Source organism: Saimiri boliviensis, chromosome 11 (genome assembly GCF_048565385.1).
Source record: "Saimiri boliviensis isolate mSaiBol1 chromosome 11, mSaiBol1.pri, whole genome shotgun sequence".
Taxonomy (NCBI): domain Eukaryota; kingdom Metazoa; phylum Chordata; class Mammalia; order Primates; family Cebidae; genus Saimiri; species Saimiri boliviensis.
The window spans coordinates 60,620,900-60,630,356 of NC_133459.1; the positions used below are offsets into that span (position 1 = coordinate 60,620,900).

Below are 9,457 nucleotides of genomic sequence, written 5' to 3' on the forward strand. Positions count from 1 at the left end.
CCCACTTCGGCCTCCCAAAGTGTGGAGATTACAGGCGTGAGCCACCATGCCCGGCCGCCTGTAGTAGGTTTTTAGAACAAGTTTCTAGAATCAAGCAGATCCGGGCTGAGATCCTGGCTCTACCACTTAATGTCTCGGGTACCCTAGATCAAGTGTTTAACCTCTTAGAGCTTCACTTTGCTCACCAATACAATGGAAATGGTAACAGTCAGACCTTATTGAGTAGTGGGTAAAGATAAAACAACTGCTATATTCAAAGGGCTTGGCACAATGACTGGCACAAATTCGATAAAAGGTAGCAGAAAAACACAACCACTACTCTAATAAACATTGCTCCAGCAGACTCTCCTGTTTCCTGGCTTCCTCCTCTGAATCAGCATGGACCAGTCCTCCACATCCTCCCTCCTCCTCCTCTGTATACCCTCCATTTCAGAACCCACATCAAAGCAACTGCTTCCCGGCTTCAACTCCTTCCTCCGATTCTAGTTTGCTCTGGATCAAGGGATTCATCAATTAGTCTATACAAACTCCTTAACCTCTCAGGATCATCATTGTGTGCTGGGTGGCTGTCCCTATAGATTGCTTCGCATGGGATTAACCAAGCCATCAGCTCAGGGGCTGGCAGGTTTGTGGGCTGATAGAATTACCTAATGAGTCAGCCGTGTGTGCCTGCAATTTGTAAACTGACCTCTAGATATACATCAAAGCTTTCTACCCAAACCACAAATTCTGTGTTTTTGCAAATTTGCCAACAATTAAATAAAATTTACTACTGTTCAAGAGTGTCTTCCACTAATTAGACAGAGATAGATGAGTATATAAAAGGTCAGGGTGAAGGAGGGTAAGAAACTGGGGATAAAGCTTACTGACTTCCCGTCAGGGGTCTTCACCTTTTCTGTGTCTCTATTCCTTTGGCAGACTGATGAAGCCTACGGACTCTTTCTCAGAATGTTTAAAAATGCATAAAACAAAATGCACAGCTTGACTACAAAGAAAACCAATAATACTGAAATATCATTATTAAAAAATTTTAAAGTGTGTAATATAGTAATATATTCTTCTTTATTAATGCATTAAATAACGAGCTCTAGCAGTGGGTTTAGTAACTACTATGAATGCAAAGCCATCAGGGTCATAAATAATATTTCAAGGTATCTGTAGCAGCTAAAATGTAATATGAAAATAGCTATGATTTCTATTGGTGACGATGTCATAGAGATTACAAACACACTGTGGATTGCTGCCTACATTCATCATACAAGAAAATCCTAAATAACGATGCTCTTTTTCTTCCCCCACCCAAGTTCACAGACTTCTCTGAATTCTACACATGAACCCCCTGGGGCTCTTGACACTGTATTAAGAATCTCTGTTAGATCCTTTATGGCTCAGTAAGTATTTGTACTGGGCACATTTCTGAGTTCCAGCTCACCTTTATCTCCTTCTTGAAGAATCTCCACCCACACCCTTCCTGCCTGAAAAATTCTTCACATAGGACTTTCTTCCACCCACCCCTGTTGTCCAACTGGCCTGGGGGGACCCCTAGCTCAGTGCCATCCCATGCCCGGGCTGCCTGGCACCTGCTGAGATGCAGCCTGGAGAGAAAGCCTCAGCTTCCAGAGAACCAGCTCAGACAACAGAACGCTCTCTGGAACTTGAAGTCAGCAACAAAAGAGAGCTTCGTGCACTTGTAGGGCAAGGGGTGGGTAGGCAGGTGCTGTGTTAACCCACGGCACTTACAGCAAAGGCCAACAACCAGCTGTACCAGTGGAGTGACCTTGAACTCAAAATCCTCCCCACGGCATCACCTGCCTCAAGGATGCCTGGCCTCCTTCCAGACCTGTGCTTAGACATCAATACAGTGGTCCTCCCAAACCCCTGTTATCTGCGGTTTTGCTTTCTGAGGTTTCAGTTACCTACGGTTAATCAAGGTCCAAAAATATTAAGCTATTTGGAGAGAGGGAGAGAGAGAAAGACCACATTCACATAGCTTTTATTACAGTATTATTGTTATCATTCTTTTGTTGTTGTTGTTTTTAATCTCTTACTGTGCCTAATTTATAAACTCAACTTGATCATGGGTATGCACGCATAGGAAAAAACATAGTGTATATTGAGTTCAGTACTAACCATGGTGTTAGGCATCCACAGAGGGTCCTGGACCGTATCTCCCACGGGTAAGGGGGTACTGATGAACTGCATTTTATAGCCTCCCACTCTCTTTCTAGAATCACAACTCAAGAAAGTCTCTGTTTTCTGTGTGACAAGAGCCCCAGGTCACCATAGTCAACACCATTTTATTCATACAGACAAAGGAGCTGAAGTTAGTAAATTTGAGTAATTTTCTCAGTCTCACAGCACGAATAAATGGTGAGGCCATTTTTCCTTTCTTTCCCTCTCACTCCTAAACACCCCAATTATGGAGGGGCAGATGGGTGAGGCCTTTTGTTATTATTTTTCATTTCTTTTTTTTATTTTTTTATTTTTTATTTTTTTTATTTTTATTTTTTATTTTTATTATTATTTTTTTTGAGACGGAGTTTCGCTCTTGTTACCCAGGCTGGAGTGCAATGGCGCGATCTCGGCTCACCGCAACCTCCGCCTCCTGGGCTCAGGCAATTCTCCTGCCTCAGCCTCCTGAGTAGCTGGGAGTACAGGCACGTGCCACCATGCCCAGCTAATTGTGTGTATCTTTAGTAGAGACGGGGTTTCACCATGTTGACCAGGATGGTCTCGATCTCTTGACCTCGTGATCCACCCGCCTCGGCCTCCCAAAGTGCTGGGATTACAGGCTTGAGCCACCGCGCCCGGCTATTTTTCATTTCAAATCACACAAACGATCCACGAAAATAATCTCTTAAAAATTCAAACATTACGCTGTATGTTCTCGTTTATAAGTGGGAGTTGAACAATGAGAACACATGGACACAGGGAGGGGAACATCACACACTGGGGCCTACCGGGGGGTTGGGGGCAAAGGGAGGGAGAACCTTAAGACAAATACCTAATGCACGTGGGGCTTGAAGCCTAGATGATGGGGTGATGGATGCAGCAAACCACCATGGCACGTGTATACCTATGTAACAAACCTGCACATTCTGCACGTGTATCCCGGAACTTCAAGTCAAATTTTAAACATGTTTAAAAAAATTAAAACTGTAATAAAATCCCCTCCCCATTCATACTCAATGTCATACCTAATAAATGTAGACCCTGACCACACTATTATATTCAGCCACGAACGAACTTGCCAGTCTGTCTTTTAAACCTTTCCCCAGGAGTAGGACAGCTACATTTTCCAAGGTGGAAGGGAGGGCGGGCTGGGAACCACCGGTGAACTGAGTGCAGCGCCTGGAAACACTCAGCCCTGCTGCCTGGTTGCCCGGCTAGGAACATCCAAATCAATGTCACCGTGAGCTGGTGTCTTTGGGCCGCTGGGCAGAAACCAGGCTGCGGAGGAGAAGCGGCACCGAAGCCTGCCCTTTTACCCTTGTGCGGAGCAAATTCTCCCAATGCTGTATTTCTCTGCCCCCTTGTCGCTTGACGTCAGAGCCACAAATTAGAAATACATACCAGAGGAAACTCCACAGACACAAAGGATCCTTCCACACAGAGGGGAAAAAGCCACAGCCGCATTAAAAAATCTATCCAACCAACAAGTGTTATTTACTTTTGGGGGAAAAATGTGGAGAGAGGGATGGAACTGAGATTTGTGTTTTCTCCCACAATGCCGGTGTCTCCAGAAAGCTATTTGAGGGGGCAGAGCCCAGGGCCTGGGCGAGACAGTGAGGCGATCCTTTTGGAAACAGGACTTCTTTCTCTTGGAGAAGGAACGCTCAGCCAGCTTCTTCAGATGCCACCAATCTATAACTGCCTGTGTATCACATTCACCATCTACGTACTTTAAATCTTGGGACAGCATTTGTTTTATCCTGGAAACCGTGACAGCCCTATTTTTAGCCGGAGGGCCCCTTTTCTCTCCTTTAATCCTACTTTGAAATATTATCTGTGTAGACTGGAGGTTGTTCACAGAAAGGCCCATTAGAAGCCTCAGTCCAAACGTGGTCTGGGAGATTAGCGTTCTGAGGCACAGAGAGGTTAGGGCCTAGCGGTAAATCATACAGTTGCTTAGCGGTGAACCTAGGCTCCAATCCCGGGATACGCTGACCTCCAAATTCATGCCTCTTCCCACAAACTCTACTACAGTGTAACACAATGTAGTAGTTAGCCATCTGATCTCCAAAGACAGAGGGCTCTGGGAAATTCCAGTTTTATGGTCATTTAATATGTGCCATGGCAAGTCACTTAACCTCTCTGAGCCTCGATTTCCTTATTTATACATTGGGGATTATGGCAGTAACTAACTCTGGGATTAGGGTGAGGCTTGAATATGCTAGGGGCAACATACATTTACATTATGATATTGCACTGTTCCTGTTTCACACACAATCGAGTGGATCTGTAATAACTGTATTCACACCATCACCCAGAAATCGACAAGAAAGGATTGTTCTCAAACCCACTGTGCATAGGAAAATTGAGTCCCCTCACCCCCGCCAGATGACATAACTTGCGCGACATCAGTTTCAAAAGTAAGCAGATAGGTGGAGGCTGCAGTGAGCCATGTGCGTGACACTGCACTCCAGCCTGGGTGACAGAGTGAGATCCTGTCTCAAAAATAAATAAATAAAGGATATTCTCAGCATTAAGAAGTCTTAAATATCCTCCCCACCATACCTGCCAAAGTATGGGTTGAACTAGGAGTAAAAGTTACCTCTTCCCTTCCCCCTGCAGAGCAGAACCACAAATACACCAGCACATATGCCATAGCCCTTTCTTGTAAACTGGAATCAGCACGGAGCCTGGCACAGAGCAGAGGCTCAATGTAGTTTTGAAGAATGGGTGAATTACTGAATGAATGAAAATCCCAATCTGCTAAGAATGGTACAGCCTGAAGCAGGCGCCTTGTTGCAGAAAGCAGTTGCCAGAAAGCAGGCAAGAGCTCTGGTAGCAGCAAGCAAGAACCCTGTTCTTGCCTTAGACTGTTCTGTAGGAGGAAACCTTTGACGAGGTCAATAGACCTCTGATCTCAATGGTCCATCAAGGGCGTCTCCCAGTCCGGCCCACATGGTCCAATCCAGGACCCAGGAGGTAACTGTGAAGCACACGTGACCCTCTTCCAGCTAAAACAGATGTAATAACATTGTGGGCCAGGGAGAGGTTCCATCTGTCTTCCTAATTGTCAACTCTGCCCATAATAAGGTTTTTCTCCCTGTCACTCCTTAGGCTGCTACTGAACTGAAGCAAAACCAAGATCACCATCTTCTAGCCATGAGCAGTGGCCTTCATAAAGTACCAGGGGCGAAAAGAGGCTGCTTGGCTAAGCGGAGCAGACAGAGCTGGAAGGTGCTTTAAACCGCAAGTCAGGAGCTTGGGAATGGCTACACTCAGCAAGCTGTGGGTACACAGGCGGTCACCGCATTCACTGAGCCTCCATTTTCTGTAAAATTCAAGTCCAAAGTTCCGGAAATCGGTTAGTGGAGGGGGGAGCTGTGAATCATGTAATATCGTATGCAAGATATTTTAGGTTTTACTCAGTTGGAGGAGAGTATCCATAATTTTCATCAGAATCTCAAAGAGACATGCAATAACCACCACTTCCTCCCCACATAAAAAAAACGTAAGAAATAATGGACAGGACAGTTTCCACCCAAGAAGCACTTTTTAAAAACACTTTCGATGTGCCCTGCTCTGTGCTAGGTACTTGAGACATAAATATAGGTGAGTCTTGCTTTTTTTTTTTTTTTTTTAGACAGAGGTCTCAGTCTGTCACCCAGGCTGGAGTGCAATGTTACGGCCCTGGCCCACTGCAACCTCCACCTCCTGGGTTCAAGCAATTCTCGTGCCTCAGCCTCCCGAGTAGCTGGTACTACAGGGGCATGCCACCACACCTGGCTAATTTTTGTATTTTCAGTAGAGACAGGGCTTCACTATGTTGGCCAGGCTGGTCTCGAACTCCTCACCTCGTGATCCACCCACCTCAGCCACCCAAAGTACTGTTATTACAGGAGTGAGCCACTGGGCCCAGCTGAGAGTCCTGATTTTAGGGTGCTTAGTGTAGTTGATGTTTGCTGTGACAGAAGCATGTCCAAGGAGCTTTCGAAACAAAGAGAAGGCAGCATTTGCCTCTGTCTTGTCAGGAAGGGCCTTCTTGGGGTGATAAAAAACCTTATGCTTAATGCTGAAATTCAAAGCTAAGAGTGCATTCACTGGGTAGACAAGAAGAATATTTTAGACCAAGGGTAGTATGTGCAAAGGCAACACGTGGCCCAGGAACTACTTGAAGCATAATTGTGCTGAAAAGAGACGGCGCTCATCGCAAGGGTCTGGGGAAGTGTTAGAACCAGAAATGAGGCTGGGAAGGCAGGTAGGGCCCAGGCCAGGAAGCGCCAGGTATGCCACCCTAAGGAATTTTACACTGTAGGCAAGTTCTTTTCCGTTTTTAAAGTCTAGGATGAGCCACCACTCCCAGCACACATCTTCCTAAATGTTGGGTAGAGGTTTTGTTCAGCTGTGAGCTGAATGGACATTAGAAAATGAACTGCTGCTCTTGGCACCATGAGTGGGCATGGGCTGTCTGACCCAGGTGCACACATGGGGCAGAGTCCAGCAAACTGCTGCTCTTCCCTCCCTCTCTTTCTCCCCACACCATGAGCTAGCCAGGGGCTTCCAACTGCTCATTATTTTATGTCATTTTATTTTGTTTTGTTTTATTTTTTTGAGACAGAGTCTTGCTGTGTCACCAGGCTGGAGTGCAGTGATGCGATCTCAGCTCACTGCAACCTCCAGCTCCCTGGTTTAAACTATTCTCCTGCCTCAGCCTCCTGAGTAGCTAGGATTACAAGCATGGACCACCACACCTGGCTAATTTTTGTATTTTTAGTAGATACGGAGTTTCACCATGTTGGTCTCAATCTTTTGACCTCGTGATCTGCCCACCTTGGCCTCCCAAAGTGCTGGGATTACAGGCATGAGCCACCACGCCCGTCCCCCAGCTACTCATTATTACAGTTCAGAAATGAAGGCACTGACTGGACCAGTCAATGGGATGTGCAACTGAAGGACTGCCCGCCTGGGCCCCTGGTAGGAGCTCAGCCAGTAAAGACTTTCAGGTCTTCTAACTCACTCTGCTACACACCTTAGGCCCTCTTGTTACATGCAGCTCCTCCTGCCTAGAAGGCTCCTTCCGCACTCTCCTGTCATTCTGCAGACTGAGCCACTACTGGACCTATCAGGTTCTCAGGGTATCTAGTCCTTTCAAAGAACCCAGCACTGGACAATTCTCTATTTATGTGAGTAATTCGAACCGTGTTGGTGTTGGCCATCGGAACGCAAGCTCCGTGAGGCCAGAAAGTGCCAGTTTCGTTCACTTTTGTACCTCACTACGTTGGCCAGTGCCTGGCACAGGGTATTTGTTGATTGCATCAAAGTCTAGTCTCATCCAGGAGCCATTTCCCAAAACTCACTTTCCCCAGGTCACATAATGGTCCACTGAGGTGGGAAGGCTAAGCTTGTAAAGGCATTATAAGAACAGACTCTGCCTCTATTCCCAGTGTCTCCCTCCTGTGTTGTTTTGAGAGACTCTAAGCAACCTGGCTTGATTTACTCAGCCAAGTCCTTGGGAATCGTGTTTAATTCAAGATGCTTTCTTCCCAGGCCTCAGCCAGGTTACTGGCTGCATCTGATCCTCCTCTGGCCCTATAAGGTGGATAGGACTTTACCCAGGCCTCAGGGGGTCCTCCTCCCTCTCCTGGAATCTCCTCCTCCCTCTCCTGGAAAATACTCCCTCTTTGCCCTAAAGGCTTGCACCCCAGAGAGCTTGGAAACTAAGACTTGCATTTGGCAACCCTGAAGGATGCCCAGGGCAAGAGTTAGATTCAGACCCAGCGTAGTGGCCATGAGCTCCACTTTTCAACTCCCATTTCTGGCCAATCTGTAGAGACAAAGTACCCGGAATCACAGGTTTGACCTTACCGGAGAGGCAGAAGGGAAAGGAGCTCACGAGAGGCAGGCGGGCTCGGCAAAGCGCCCTCGGCGGCGTCTAGGGCACCCGGATCTGCACCATTGCCTCCACCCAAGGTCGTGGCCCAAAGGGAGCGCTGGAAAGTTCAGCCAGAGGCCAAGGAGTGCCAGGGTTGGCAATACGGGGAGACTTTTGCGACAGGAGAGAGACTAACAGCTCGATTCCAGGTGGTAGTGGAAGCCCGAGGCAAAGAGCCCCCAGTCCCGCAGGCTGCATCCCCGACCGACCGCAGCGCCCCGCTCGGAAAAGCTGGGCGGGGGCTGCACCACCTGAGCCGCAAGGACAGCACGGCATCCCCTTCCTCCATCCCCAGAACTGGGGCGCAGAGAGCCAGTCTGGGCTGGAAAGGGAGCGGCTCCCACCCTTGGGCAACCCGAGCAGCCCCCCTCTTTTGCTGTCGCAGACCCTAGACTGCGAGGCGGGGGCGCCAGGTCGGCCTAAGCTGGCGCAGCCACTGCCTTAAAGGGAGACGGGGACGCCGCGCTGGGGAGGGGGCGAGGCGGGTGGCGGAGGCGAGACGAGAGTGGTCGAGCGCCCGGGGCCAACACCCGGGTCGCGCAGGGCGGTGCTGGAAACCCCAGCAGACGCACTGCCGGAGACGGGGGTCGCAGAGTCCCTTACCTCGGCGAGCTGCGGAAGTCCTGCGCGAGGCGGCCCGCGGTGCCCAGGGCCGGGGCAGCTAGGCGCACACCCCGGCTTCGGGGCGCACGCAGCCTCCGGGTGCACAGTCCGCGTCCCAGGCGCGCACCCCCAGGCTGGCGCACCCTGGTCGTCCGCGGCGCTCACACCCTCCAGGCGCCCTCTGGCCGGCGGGCTCGGCCCTGGCCCCGGCGCACCCCTGCGGACACACCCACCGCGGCGGATGCGGGACTGGCCAGGCGCCACCAGCCACGGCTTCGCCCCGCGTCGCCAGCTGCCAACAGAGCCGGAGTCCCCGCCTTCGCTAGGGGAGAAAAAAACACTCCTGACGCGGCGCGGGCTTTGGTGTGTAGCAAGGGGCAGAATTGCGAAATCGAGGGGAGGGTCTTAGCCTAGATAAACTCAAAAGCCCTTGATAAACATGAGCTTAGAAGAAAAACTTTTTGAGAAGAGACCCAAAACTCCTAACCTATGCATAGCGCTTTTCAGATTCCGAAAGTGGTTTATCTCAGTTCATCTAGATGTTTCCATCCTCCTTTGATAGGTGCGGGAACAGCATCAGACAACGTAGCGATTTGCCCCAGCCAGAACTGAAACCCAGGTCTGGCCACTCAGAAGCTGGGTGCCGCAAGTGAGGTCCTCACCAGGATGGGAGGCAGTGAGGGCTGGGGTCATAGTAACAGAGCTGTTACCTCTCCTAAATCGTCTTTTTCCATTTCCTTTCTTCCTTCCCAA

At 49.1% G+C, this 9,457-nt stretch overlaps 1 protein-coding gene across 1 annotated transcript in view; it reads right to left on the bottom strand.

Moving 5' to 3' along the window:
* Positions 1 to 8,846, bottom strand: part of KANK4 (KN motif and ankyrin repeat domains 4) — an 89,555-nt gene extending 80,709 nt beyond the window's left edge. The window contains exon 1 of the mRNA XM_003921487.4: positions 8,705 to 8,846. The gene's annotated coding sequence lies outside the window, so the exon portion shown is untranslated. The remainder of the gene's footprint in view (positions 1 to 8,704) is intronic.
* Positions 8,847 to 9,457: the final 611 nt, after the last annotated feature.